Source organism: Leptonychotes weddellii, chromosome 4 (genome assembly GCF_054177405.1).
Source record: "Leptonychotes weddellii isolate Sample4059 chromosome 4, ASM5417740v2, whole genome shotgun sequence".
In the NCBI taxonomy this organism is placed as follows: Eukaryota; Metazoa; Chordata; class Mammalia; order Carnivora; family Phocidae; genus Leptonychotes; species Leptonychotes weddellii.
The window spans coordinates 75,014,921-75,029,767 of NC_138372.1; the positions used below are offsets into that span (position 1 = coordinate 75,014,921).

General features: G+C 37.9%; 1 protein-coding gene and 1 pseudogene across 1 annotated transcript in view; one reads left to right on the forward strand and one right to left on the reverse strand.

The window, feature by feature from the left end:
• Positions 1–14,847, reverse strand: part of DPYD (dihydropyrimidine dehydrogenase) — a 741,385-nt gene that overhangs the window by 29,908 nt on the left and 696,630 nt on the right. The gene's annotated exons all lie outside the window — the stretch shown is intronic.
• LOC102740576 (AKT-interacting protein pseudogene) lies at positions 10,334–14,161 on the forward strand (annotated as a pseudogene).

Consider the following 14,847-nt stretch of genomic DNA (forward strand, 5'->3'; position numbering starts at 1 on the left):
AGTGTCCTACATACTTATATGCCTTAGAGAGAAATTTGGAGGAAAATCAGCAAAATAGGCTTGAGTTTCATGGTTGGGTTGGCATGTAGCTCAAAGAATAGGAACCAACAAGAAGTAAGATTGAGGGAGATGCAGAATTCAGTGAGAGGGAGAATTTATAGCCGGAAGTGACCTACGGAACATAATCTCCAGGGATTTTGTAGCAATTTCCAGAAGGGCGGGACTGGGTGATTTCAGCGGACATCTGGGTTCCACAGGCAGTTTTCAGGGAGAATAGGATAAGTAGAGGAAGAAATGCACAAACAGTTTGATGTAACCCTGATCCAAATGAGCACTTACTTCCAACTAAAAGATTAAGGAAGACTTCCTAGTGAAGCAGGAATTTAAACTGTGGTGAAAGATTATAAAAGGGAGAAATAGTATGTGGTGCTGGAAAGAGATGAGAGAGATAAAGGAATGGATGAGTTAAGGAATGAAAAATTAAAAAAAAAACACAGGATGAACTCATTCTTACAGAGCAAAAATATAGTATGTGACTGGGGTATAGCAGGAGATAAAGCTGGGGAATCTATGGAGGGCTCTGAGTTCTGGGCAAAGCAGCTTGGATATTTGTTCTTTAGGGTGTAGGGAAACACCAGCTATTTGAAAATATGTGACCAGATCCCTACGATGGTGGAAAGAGGGGTAGGTTGCGGGAGGGAGGTTGTTTGTGGCAGAAAGAAGATAATGATCCAGAATGTTGGAGATGGGATTTTGGTAGAAGCAGAAAAGTTAAATAGATGACCTATAAGATTTGTGTGTGTGTGTGTGTTAAGAGTCTATGGTACTCTGGAAAACAGAGAACAAATATTGGCTACACACCCCGACCCCAACAGTCCACCACTGATCTTCACTCCCACACTGCCCGGTGCTTCACCCCTACTCTCACAGTGACTTCTGCCTGAAACCATCCAGCTTTCATTCTTTCTGACACAGAACCCTTCTCTGACAGACCTCTCTCTCTACCTCTCTGCCGCTCATCTTGCTGCAAATGATCCCTCCTCTCTCACCATCACTTGCTCAGTCAGAATCTCAAACACTATCAAAATCACACAAGAGCTTGTGTTTAACTGATGGCCGCAGAGGCTCTAAGCTGCGAAAGAGTTACTTCTCAGTCAAAATGAACATGAAATCATGTTGGTGGGGAAGCTGGGATTAGTTTTTCTTTCCTGGCACTCTGGAGGACCCTTGCTTGTATTCTGTAGTAATGATGACGTGGGGAGAGGACATGGGGAACATCAGCCTCCTCAACAACAGCCGTAGTGGGAAGTGACTGTAAGTTCGACGAGGGAAGGAACTGCATTGTCAGCACCATCTTCATCAAAATCAGCACATTAACTGAGCATTGCTATACACCGGGACCTCTGCAAAGCACGCGAGTACATTATCCGTTCTTTACTGCAACCCTGTGAACTGGGTATCGTCCTCGTTCCCTTTTACAGATGAGAACACAGTTTCAGAAAGGCTAAGCAACTTATTCCAACTCTCGCCATTCATAAATGGCAGAGCCAGGATTCAGATCCCAGAACGCCAGATGCCAGACCTCTTTATCAATTTTTATCAATCAATTTTTGATTGATATAAAGAGGCATACTACACATATAACCCATTCCTTGAAATCTATGCTTCCTGTTTTTACTCATTCCATAAGCCATGAAGGGAAAAACGTTTCATACGGTAGACACCATTTAAAAAAATGCTGAACACATACCATGCAAAATATCTGTGTTAGTTCAGTCCCTGTTTATTACTGGCCTCAAGTTTAATGAGCTCAAGTTAATACAGGTGAAAGGCTAGAGTGTTACATGCAGCAGTTAATGAAATATCATAGAGCTGTTGAGAAAATGATTAGCAGCCAAATGTGAATTTAATATACTTCATTCTCAAGAAGCAATGCCCCCATGGGAGGCATCTTTCCAGGGGAGGTAATATTGGAAATAGCACTTGAGAGTTGGAAGATGGTGTTCTGTTCTTAGCCTTGGTATCAGCTCTTTTTGTGACCTATGGGAGCTAGTGACTCCTCTGGGTCTCAGTTTTATCATCTGTAAAATGAAGGGGTCAGACCAGATAATTTATAAGGTTCTTTCCAGTAATATCTTTTGTTTTGTTTTCAAATTCACAGTTAGAAATCCTCAGGTTTACGGGGCACCTGGGTGGCTCAGTCAGTTAGGTGTCCAACTCTCGATTTCAGCTCAGGTCATGATTTGGGGTCATGGGATCAAGGCCTGCGTTGGACTCTGTGCTCAGTGGGGAGTCTGCTTGAGATTCTCTCTCTCTCTCTCTTTCTCCCCCTCTGCCCCTCCCCCCTGCTTTCTCTCTCTAAAATAAATAGATAAATCTTAAAAAAAAAAAAAGAAATCCTCAGAGTTTATGACCAGGTGGCATCACATCTACAGTCTTATCCACATCACATCCACAGTTTGTGGATGAAATATTGGATTGAGTCACAAATTATAAGTCTTTCCCTCCTATTTACAGAACGTTCCAGGTCTTTTTAAACTGTAAATATGAATAATATGGATAATGTTTATCAAACTCCCAAGGTTGGATGAGTTCATAAACTGTTTTAGGCTTTACTGGTGGAAGGTACAACCAAAGATGTCTTCTCTATTTTCTAATTATGAAATAATAAAATCTGTATAAATAATTAAGATAAATAAAATAGTTTTTTAAATGAAGGTGAATATAATCTGTATAAACTGAGGAATTCATTCACAACCAACGCTGCACTGTAATTATCTTCACACAGTTTGGTTTAGTTACAACTCACCTGAGATACGTTCATACAAATCAACCACATGCATATTAGAAGTGGATATAAATGATACCAGACATGAAATTGCCAAGTCAGTAAGAATAAAACATAGACACACGTGTGGTTGCATTTGGTATGCAAAGTTACAGGTTTTTGGGAGAAAATGGAACCTTCCACTAAAGCAGTGCAATATACAGTGATTACTGGTTTTGGGGCACAGAGACTAAGACACTTGGTCTCTAAGACAAGTCACTTGCCCTATGTGGGCCTTGGTTTTCATCTGTGTAAAATGGAGATAACAATGACCATTCTGCCTACTTGCTCTTCACAACAACTGTCTGAAATAGGAAGGCACTAATAGATTATTAAAATACAGCTTTAAAAACATTTTGAAAACTATAAAGCAGTACAGAACCGAAGTGTTATTTTATTATAGTGAACGTAATTTGTATTTATGTACAATTTTTTTAACATCTTTACAATGTAAAGATGAAGTGAGTATTCTGCATTATAAAAATGTCACAAAATATTAGCCTAACATAAAGAAAGACTTCCTAAGCTATAGTCCTTCCAATGCCTTAGGAGAACTTGGATGAAATAATTTGCTTTGGAAATCCACCTTCAAAATGCTACTGCTTCCATGGCTAAATATTGCATAGAACGTCAAGGGCAAAAACCAATGAGGGAAAATGGAATAAAAATTACCTCATACAATGGGATAGAAGCAAAGAAAAACAGAAAAATGGGGTGATGAAGAAAATGGGACTGCTATAAATATGAAAAAAGCATTCAGGAGTCAGGCTATATTTGGAGCAAGAGTAAAAGATTAGTTGATCTTTTCCATATTTATTCAATATGATACTTAATATTTTCCCTACACAGAAACACCAGGATGACTGCTTTAAGCCTTTTTACCTGAAAGTGTGGCATAGGGCATAAAATATCACATTTTGATCCAATCAAAAACCCTATTTGGAGTTACAGTTCAGGACACATTGGAAAAAATGATCATCATTTTGAAAGTCAATTTTTAGGGTTTCTATGCTAAGCAGGAGATTTATATTGGAGAGAAAATAAAAGGAAGTGCAAGTTTTTAGTTGAAAGGAAAGAATTTTCTAAGATAATTAATTACCATACTAGTAGGAAAGAATTTAACATGGGAAAGAATCTTTTATATGTGTGGCAAAGTGCTCCATAAACAACAGCTTTTGCATGCAGACATGGAGACACTAGCAAACATCCATAAGATAAAATTCATCTCTGTACCTGGGTCACTACTGAAGGCAATCATTGCCCCACAGATTTTGGATTTTCCTCTGTTTCTTCCTCATTACTTTCTGAACTATATTACCATTACTTATGCATTCCCTATTTTTCTGAGTATATCATAAACAATTTGAGGACAGGATACTTTTGAACCTGTCTTATCTTCCCCTTAGTTCTTTGTACATAGTTGGCCTTAATTATTTGATGAATGAATGAGGGATTAACATCAACAAAAAGCTGTACTGGCAAGAAATATCAACTAACCTCAGTGTGGTCACAGCTTAATGCTGACAACTGATGTAGTCTGAACACTTTTCATATAAAATGTCCAGACAGGTTCTCTCTATGCATAAGGCTTGGCAAGAATGAGATTCATCTAATGCTTAATGACCAAACAAAGTAATTTTTGGCCTCATCTATAATATTACATAAACCAATCCCCAATAATAACATTTGCTTTAAATTGTAACAACAAACTACAACCTAACAGATTTGTAGTAATAAGGTATTATAAGGTATAGTTCCAAGAAATCAATTTAGATTCAAAGGCGTAGAGCACAACACAAATAATTTCTTTGTATTTTCCTGGTTCTTTGTTTAAAGTTTACTATCAAGAAAATAATAATGACCAACTATTTCACTCTCCTGTTCATAAATATCAAACAACAAAATCGAACAGAACAAAAAAAATCAAACAGCCAAAAAAAAAATCTGTAGGCCACAGTTCTTAAAAACCCATTATTTTATTGAAAATGTACTTTGGACAATTGTGAATCTAGGCAATCATTGCATTAGATTAAACATTAAGCTTCCAGAAACAATAATTCACTTGACATCTGTGGGCTTCATGTAGGCCCTATGGCCATGTAGTCCACGCTGCTGGTCTTCAGACCCTCCTGCTCTTGACTGCCAAAGTCTATTATAAAGATGAGCCTCATGTTTGGCAATGGCTAATACCACAAAATGAAAACAGTAGTCAAAGAGACCTGCCATTAGGCTTGGAGAAGAATAATCTATACATAATTTTCTGAGCTTCATTAGATATCAGCCAGTTGCTGAACATCACATGTCCCGAGAGGCATTAGGACCAAATTCTAAGACTGAATAACATAGTGACAGTACTTTCAGCTTTAGAAGTTATTTTTGTATATTATCTCATTTAACTTCCACCATAACAGAATTATTATAATATTGATGAAAGCTGAGACCCACCAATGTGGCAAGCACACAAAGCCCAGGGCCACATCACAGTAATGGCAAGGCACACCCAAACCTAGGTCTCTCACCTCCAAGCCGCGCATCTTCTCTATATTGAAAGCTGGTGTCCTTTCCGAGCTGTTTGGCTGCCGTGTCACCTAAAATTACTGTATGGCTTTTGGTGCTTTAGGAGAAGATACCAAGGGTAAGTAAGAGCTAATAAGAAGACATAATAGGGGGTGAAACAGAGATGATCCCTATCCTCAGGAAGTCTGTGGTAGTTTGTAATGTAATGGGATTAAACATAAATAATCCTTTAAACATACCCAACACACATCACAATTTTTGATGATACACATTTATCTGATCATTTAAGGTCAAGTCCTATCAGACAACAACCCCTAACCCTTTCTTGTATCCACCAGACAAAATCTTCGCCCATATTTAACCCAATCATCCAGTAGTTCCATATTTATACTTGAAAACTGAAGACGGCTACAGAGCATGACTGCTCCCCCCACAAGCTCGTGACTCTAATCACAAGTGAGCACGCAGTAGGGCCAACAGCCTTGCTGTGTTACTACTGATGTTCTTCAGCTTCCTCTCTCTACCTAGTGACATTTTTGTATCTTCTTCTTGCTCCTAAAATCTGAACTGCCACTCCTTTTCCTTCTCAGTTGAGGATCTGGCCTCACATTTTCGGGTAAAAATACTGAAGTAATTTTTCTATTCTGAATTTTATAAATCCCCCGCATCTGTACTATCATCCTGCATCTTTTCTTCTGTTACGATGGGAAGTGTCCTGGTGCTTTCAAAGAATCCACTGAGGGCTCTGTCTTGCATACGTCTGATCATCTGAAGGAATCTGCTTCTTTAATTTTTCTCTCTGACCATCCCATGATTCACTCTCATGTTCTTATTATTTCCATTAACACACAAATATGCTTTAATCCTTCCCCTCCTCAAAACAAATACACCAAACAAATAAAAGAACTCTTTGTCTCTGCAGCCACTTCTAGGCTTCCTCATTTACCTATTTCCCCTCCAAATCTCTCTTAAGCACCAGTAATAGTGCCTGGCCTCCCACCCTCACCTCCCATTCACTCCTCAGTTACTGGGGCCAGGAGTTTGCCCTCCATTCCCAGCCACGGAAATGCTGTGGTGATGGGGCCAAGGACAACCTTTATTTTGCAAATCAGATGGCCACACTTTTGAGACCATTCTACTTTCTCTCTCAGCAGCTTTCAAACAGGATGACCCCTCCCTCCTTCTTAGAATACTGTCCTACTTTTTTCCCTACATCACTTCTGTATCTCCTTTACTGGGTAAATCTTTTTCTCTGAAACCTATACGTTGGAATATCCAAGGCTCAATCCCAGATGTTCTTTTTTCCCTCTACCAGCATATCCTTTCCAAGTGATCTGATCTTATCTAATGGCTTTAAATATCATTTAAGCTACGGCTTTCAAATTTATAGCCCCAGTTCTGTTCTTTATACTGAGTTCCAGACTCTTACATCCAGGGACTTAATTAACATTTAATTAGATGTTGAAAAGTGATCTCAAACTTAATGTATCTTAAGTGGATCCCTTGTTATTTCATTCCAAATATTCTTTCCCCAATCTTCCCTTTTTCAGTTAATGGAATGACTGCTGACCCATTTGCTCAAGTCAAAAACCTAGGGCTATTCTGGATTTCTTTTTTTTCCTCTTATCTTCCCCTCTAGATCCAATCCTTCAGCAAAACCCAACTCTTTCCCCTTCCCACCATCTCCATTGAGATGGCTCTAGTCCAAGGCTCCACTGTCTCTCACCAGGCACACTGCAGTCAGTAGACTCCTAACTGATCTGCCTACTTTCTCTTTTGACTCGCTATAATGTATTCTCCACATAGTAGCCAGAGCAATTGTCTTAAATAGAAATGAGAACATGTCACTCCTCTGCTTAAAATTCTCCAATGATTTCCCAATGTACTTAAAATAAAATCTAAAAGCTTTGCAATGACTGCTGGCTTATCCGGCTCCTGCTTACCTCTTCAATTTTATTTTTTACCACTCTCCTCTTAATTTACTACACTGCAACCATATTCTTGTACTTTTTGCTGTTCTCAAAAAGTCTTAGGGCCTTTATACTGAAAGTAGGTCCTCTAAATCATATTCTGTATATCTCCCTTTTGATAATCATCATATTCTTTATTCATTTATTTTGTATCTCCAACCTTTCTAGAAGATATGAGCTACCAGAATAGGATGTTCATAAATTTTGTTCAGTGATGTTCCGCTAGAACTTTGAACAATACCTGGCCCATTATACATTCTCAAATGAATGAATGTATGGTCAGCAGTATATTTAGGATAAACAGTGCAGTCCTTGATGTTGGCTTTCACTCTTGGTTCCATCATGTACTAGGTTTTTAACCTGGTCAGATTTTGTTTTACCTTTATAAGATCTCAGGTGCCTCATTCATAAAATGGGAATAACATTTCATAGGGTTGTAGTAAGGACTATGTAACTTATATAAAGTATATAAAATGAAGCCACAGCTTGGTAAACAGTAGGCACTTACTAAATGTTAGTCCTTATCATCCACATCATATTATTATAGAAATCCTCGCAACATGTTACAGTTTTCTTTCTATTATTAACTTACATATGCTTTAGCACATTTGGCTACGTGCTTAATATGCTAAAGTAAATATTCCCCCTTCCTCATGTAAACCCCTTTTTCCAGGTTTTATAGGGGAAATAAATGGCTTAAACATGTTTTACATGATGGAGAATTGCTTATTTCACATTTAGACTGCATACACTCTATAAAGTAAGGATTACTCACATAGTTATATAATTTTATGCTCCACATGTTGAAATAAGTAAAATTAGGAAAATGAAGATCTGATAGTTGAGAAGTAAATGTAAACACGAGTTCTTAAAGAACGAAGGCAAGACCATTCTGTGGCCTGAAGTAAATGCTGTCATCTGTGGGGGTTGGGGAAAGATGCTACGATCTGAGCCCATTACCATGCTACTTCAGGAACATCTGGCAGTCTGTCACTTCACAGGCAACAACATCTTCTCTAAACAGAATAGACTTGAATTCATCAGGGATTCCCATAGTACAGTATATGCTTAACTTAAGTACCTGCTTTCCGTGATTTCCATAGATTATCATATTCATGACACTGTGGAGTGAAAGCATTCTTCTCACTCTCTAACCAGAACATGAAAAAGAAATTAAAACATTGGCAGGCACTTTGTCTCCAGTTTGTTGGACAAGTAAGAAAAGGATTTTCCACCCATTTATGTAAATGAAATTCTGTCAACTTAGAGCATTTTAACAAAGATGACAGCCGCCTGTCTATTAATAAATACCTGACAGGATAACAATTACAATTGTAGTTGACTGTTTTTCTTTCAATAAATGCAGGTCAGTGGGTATTTTAAAAGAACTTATTTAAAATAAATTTGCAAACCCCAATAACTTTTCCCCTCATCTCTATTAACCCAGAAAGAAATTTTAACATGTGCATTCTTGCCTTCTCAATAGTGGTTTTAGAACATTATGGCCAAAGCCTTTTAAATACATGTAACTATGTAATTAAATATGTGTGTGCTTACTCTGTGTATACACACACACACAGATATAAATACATGTAAGACATCCATACTTGGATCCAATATTTTGAATTTTACAGAAAGACTTAAAGCCAAGTAGGCTTTCTGTTGTCCAGAAATGATTATTCAGATTAGGGATTATCTTTGTGCTGCTGCTTCTTTCTGACTTTGGATTTTATTCATTGTTGACTATCAGAAAGGAAGAGTAAGGATATGTAGCAAATTAATTAATCTGGTTACCCATCAAGCTTTGGGAATATATTTAGTAGAGAAAGAAGTGAATTCAATGAATAAATGGAGTTTTGAGGGATTATCTATGGAATTCATTAATCCACTCTGGCCCAATGCCCCATTAGTTGGATTTCAGAAAGTGACTTTCTAAACAGAATGAGGATGAGATTTTGAATTTTTTTTTTTGTGAAATAACTTTCCAAGACAATTTGTTTTTCTCTGTCTAGTGGAGTTTGGGAGAGGGTCTATGTTGATGCATTAGAATGCCAGATATAAGTACTCCCCAAACAGTGAATAATTTTATCTTTATCTACTACAAATTGAAAACACAACATTGTATTTCATCACATTTAAGATGTTATCATACATTGCTTTTATGCTTATAGTAAGAGGAAATTATAAGCAAAATAAATTTTTCACAATAGTACTAAACTTTTAAACATTCAGAGTCCAGTGTTTAAAGAGAAATTAATTATAAGACACCTTGAAAAAAAATTCATGTCTTAGAATGGATGAAATGCATTATGTTCCTCAAATACTGACTGGTTCATTTCTAAGTTTCTTTCTCATCACTGTCAGTAGCCATAATATGCTATCTCATTATTCCAAGAGCAATGCTGTTTGAAAATTACATCAACATTCCTAAAATCCTATTTGTAAATAAAAGTCCAAATTTTAGAAGGATAAAACAACAGCAACAAAATTATCATCAGACAAAAGCAGAGAATAAACACTGTTCTACTTCCAGCTTTATCCCAGAAAACAATGTGAGTATATGAAGGAAAAAGGCAGGGAGGGGTAGTTACTGGATGTTTCTGATTTGGACTGAGTCTAGATCTGAATGCTTCCGAGATAGGTGTCTGTTGTTTCTTGAATTCCATTCCCCCCATATGTCCTCTATAGAGAGATAATGCCAATTTTTTAAACTGAAGAATATGTAAAATATGTATTTGTATTTATGTCTTCTAAGGTGATTTCTAGGAGAAAATATCACAAGTAACATTGTTCCTTCAAAGAAAACCATAATGTCTGACTATTTTTTAAGAGCACGATTTACCCCTTGAATTCTTGTATGAAGGTCTTTCCATGAGCTAAATACCTGAGCAGTTGGCAGACTTAGTTATTTCTAGGAAAAATTTCTGTTCATCATCATCCAGGGGTTAATTCAAGCCCTGCTCCTTAGAGGTACTTTTTCTAGGACAGAATGAGCCACAGAGAGAAAGATACACAGACAATGTCAAAAGATACAGCATCATTATGTCATTTAATGGTTGATGTGGGTTACGTCAGCCAAGTCCTAGAAAAGTAGGTTTTCCCTGAATAAGAATGATTCAAAAAGATAATGTCATATTTTATTAGAATCTATAAAATCATAAGCAAATACCATATATTCCTGTTAGTCATGCAATGATGGAATTGCATATAGGATGGCACTAATGGATTCCTTAAATGCAAATTACTGCCAAATTCCTAAGTAAACTGTCCCCCACTTCGGAGACATTATAATCCATCTCTTATGTCAGATGAACCGGGAGACTTACCCTTCTGATCGCATAGGCTTTACTGCTTTTCTTCATTCATCTCTCACACTCAGTAATCCTTTTACTTCTCCTTTCTAAGTTTATAATTTAAATGCAGTCTATTCATTATTAAAAAAAGACCATAGTATAAATGGGATGTCTTTGAGTTATGGCTAAAGAAGCCATTACTGGTTATACAAAGGTCTGGCTTCTATTACACATATGACAATCTGGGGAGCCTCACTCCCTACTTGCCTTCATCAGTGTTTTGTGTAAACACACAGAATTAAGGCTGGGTACTAGCTTTGGGGTCCTCCCCTGAACTGACTTCTTTCATACAGTCTTGCATTCCGTGTTTGAGAGAAAAGTCTTTAAGGACCAGAATTGGCTGCAGTTAAGTTCTCTGGTTTTTCATCAATGTGGATATTGATTTTATTATTTAAAAATTTCAAAATAGCAGATTGGCTAAATTGGCATTAATTTCTTAAAATCCCAGATGGCCATTAAAAAGAAAATAATACTTAGGAGTTTTATAAGAAGTATATAAAATTCTTACATAATGTATTTTTAGGCGGAGAAATAAAAAGTAGAATTAGAGCAGTATATGCAGTATTATAAATTACTGTTTTTATATGTATATACATTCCTGAATACACAATTGGGATCTCTGAGTAGTGAGATTAGAGATGATCTTTTTTTTTTTAAAAGATTTTATTTATTTGAGAGAAAGAGAGAGAGAGGGAAAGAACAAGTGGGAGGGGGGCATGCAGAGGGAGAGGGAGAAGCAGACTCCCCACCAAGCAGGGAGTCTGACATGGGGCTTAATCCCAGGACCCCAGGATCATGACCTGAGCGGAAGGCATACGCTTAACCAACTGAGCCACCCAGGAGTCCCTAGAGATGATTTTTTTTATACTTTTGTATTTTATTAATTTTCTACAGTAAGCACATTTACTTGTATAGTCAGAAAAATGTTACGAAAACAAATATTGTCTTTTAAAAAAAATTACTTATTTGAGAGCGAGGGAGAGTGGGGGGGCAGAGGGAGAGAATCTTTCAAGCAGACTCCCCGCTGAGTGTGGAGCCTGACATGGGGCTCGATCCCTGGACCCATGAGATCATGACTTGAGCTGAAATCAAGAATCGGACACTTAACCGACTAAGCTACCCAGGCATCCCTAAAATAAATATTGTCTTAAAAGGCACACTAATGGGAAGTATTACAAAAACTTCGTCAGAATAAAATTATTATTATGGCCAAAATCATTATCTTGTTGTTGTTTTATAAGATTTTTAAAAACTTTTTATTTATTTATTTTAGAGAGAGAGATAGAGAGAGCACTCGCGGGCAGGGGTAGAGGCAGAGCGAATCTCAAGCAGATTCTGTGTGCCAAGCACGGAGCCTCTTGACCAGCTGGATCTCAAGACTCTGAGATCACCACATGAACCAAAATAATGAGTCAGATGCTTAACTGATTGAGCCACCCAGGTGCCCCTTATTGTTTTTTTTAATAGGAGCCTCAAATCATAATTTAGAATGGTGGCTATCAAACAAATCTAAGCTGTGGGAGAATGCACGTGTAATGGCTACACAGACAGAAATACATTAAGCAGACCTCAGGCCTTATTCTAAAATATGGTTAAGTACGTATCAAATCAGAAATATTCAGTCACTTTACCACTCTATATATTTGAAGTTACAGATTTTTATTTCTGAAGATACGACTAAATTTCCATTCTATATGGAGTGTTGGTAAATTAATGTACCTCAAAGAATTAAACTGTAAAGTGAACTTTCCAAGAATTAACACTCTAGTTCTAGCTTTTTTGAGAGTGAGTTATTTTTCATTTATATTTCTCAAAGAAGATACACATTTAGATAGATGTACCTATGAAAATATTTATACACAAATACACAGAATAAAACTTTGCCCCTCCAAAGCTGATCTACCCAAACAACTGTAGTTTTCTGAATATGCCTGAGCCTAAAAATACTGCATCTCAAGAAAGATATTAGGTGGCAAGTACCATCTGCACTTCCAGACAAAATGAACAGAGCTGAGAAGAGCTATAGACCTAAGTGTGACCCCTCACACTAAGTTCCGACTGGTCCATTTGTGGATTAAGTAAGAAGAACATTTTTGATGGGCTGGTGATGTCTTCTGTAGGCCAGTCTTTTTAAGTAGAAGTCAGTGAGTATGGGAGAAGCTGCACTAGAATAATGAAATCAATTTGTAAAAATATGAAACAAAGACTATATATAGATTTGAGGTGGTAGCAGCAAATACGCTGACATTGGAAAAATAAGTTGTCAGGAAGGGAGTTAGAAGATCTGTAAACAACAGGTGGTGAGAGAGAATGAAAGCTGGGATTTCATAAGCTTTTAAGACCTGCAAAGGTAATACCTACTTCACAAGCATTTAAAAACTGATGTGAGTGATTTGCATTATCCCACCTCCTCCTCCTGACAGTCTTTCAAGGCCAGAGTCATTAGCCCCTCTTTAGCAGGGAGGGAACCAAGGCTGGGGACCAGTAAAGTGAATTCTGAAGACAGAAGAGTCTGATGACATAGATCACTAAATGTCTTTGTTTGGAGGCCACGTTATGAACCGTTCTGGAGCAAGACTACAAGCTCTGTATGCAAATGACCTGATGGTGAAGAGAGGACATTAACAGGGGTTGGGATAACTCGTCCTCCACACGCTCCTCCAAAGAAACAGGGTCTTCTCTTCCCCAGAATGCTTTGCTCATAACTAAGCCGACATCTCCAGCCCCAGCAACACGGTCAGCACGTGGCACACATGCTTCGTATGAACCTTCCACCTGGAATACACTTTTCTTGCAGAGTTTACCTTGGTTGTGAAGTAGAAGTTACTAGGTATCTATATGGAGTCACCTTATTGCTCTGCATTAATGTGGTTTGGAGTCATATTCAGACAGCACGGACTTCATCAAGATGGTGTATTTAAGTTTACATCCCCAATAACTACCCAGATGGTGAATGTCCATGCTGGGTGTTTGATATGCCCATCTTTCACCTGCTAGTTGATCCCACCTCAAACGAACTGGATGTGAAGAGAGCATCTGCAAACTGGAAGCAGAACCAGAGTCATATTTGGCAAGTGTGAATGTATGCAAGGAAAGTTTTCTACAAGATTGATAGACAGGCCCCCTGAGCCCAGAAGCTGCAGTACCATATGAAAAAGATGTCCAGCTTTTTAAATTAAAGTGGTTGACAGTGTTGAAGTGTGCATCGCTTGTTTGTTTGACCAACCTAAAATAAAAGACCCCTATGCGATTAGCCTTTCTCCATGGAATCATTCTGTACATGATGAAGCCAGAGAAGATGCTGACTCAGAAAAAGAAGTCTGAAAAACAGCACCATAGAATTTCATATCGCTGGCCTGTCATGGGTAAAGCCTGGTTCAGTACAACCTTTCATTAAAGAAGAGAAAACAGTAAGCAACTTAGAGTGCTGGCGAATCCGGTGTACCGTGTGCGCTTTCTTGCAGGGCTGGGGTCTAGTCAAAGCTGACCAATGACGAAGGACTGCCTCAAGGGTAAAACTGTGTGAACGAGGACTGGTATCCATGTTGTCCGTGGATGCTTAAGCTCTAACACACAGTTCGGGAAGCCTCTCTTTAGGAAAAGCATTACTCTGTCAGCGTGTCTTTAGGGTGGTTATCGAATTCTGTACTCTACATTACTGGGGACATTGAGGCTTAAAATTTATTTATTTATTTATTTATTTATTTATTTATTTATTTATTTATTTGAGGGGGAGAGGAGGGGCAAAGGAAGAGGGAGGGAGAGAATCTTAAGCTGGCTCCACGCTCAAGATTATTGTCCACACAATAATTGTGCAGCCCGACGTGGGGCTTGATCTCACGATTCTGAGATCATGGCCTGAGCCAAAATCAAGAGTCAGACACTTAACCGGCTGCGCCACCCAGGTGCCCTGACCTTGAGGCTTAAACATTTTTCTGAATATAGTCCTAAAGGTAAGGTACATTCATTTAAGCTAATAGAGTAGACAGAGTTCAGCACTATCTAATGATTTTTAAATCAGTGGTTTCAGTTGTACACATGTTTGTATATGGAGAGGAGAAGGAAAGTGATTTGGAAGTCTGGATAATCTTCTGTCTGAGTGATTCAATTGAGTTAAACCAATGTTTACTGAGCACCAAGAGTTTTTTAGGCATTGATCTCTCTAGCTGACTCACTATGC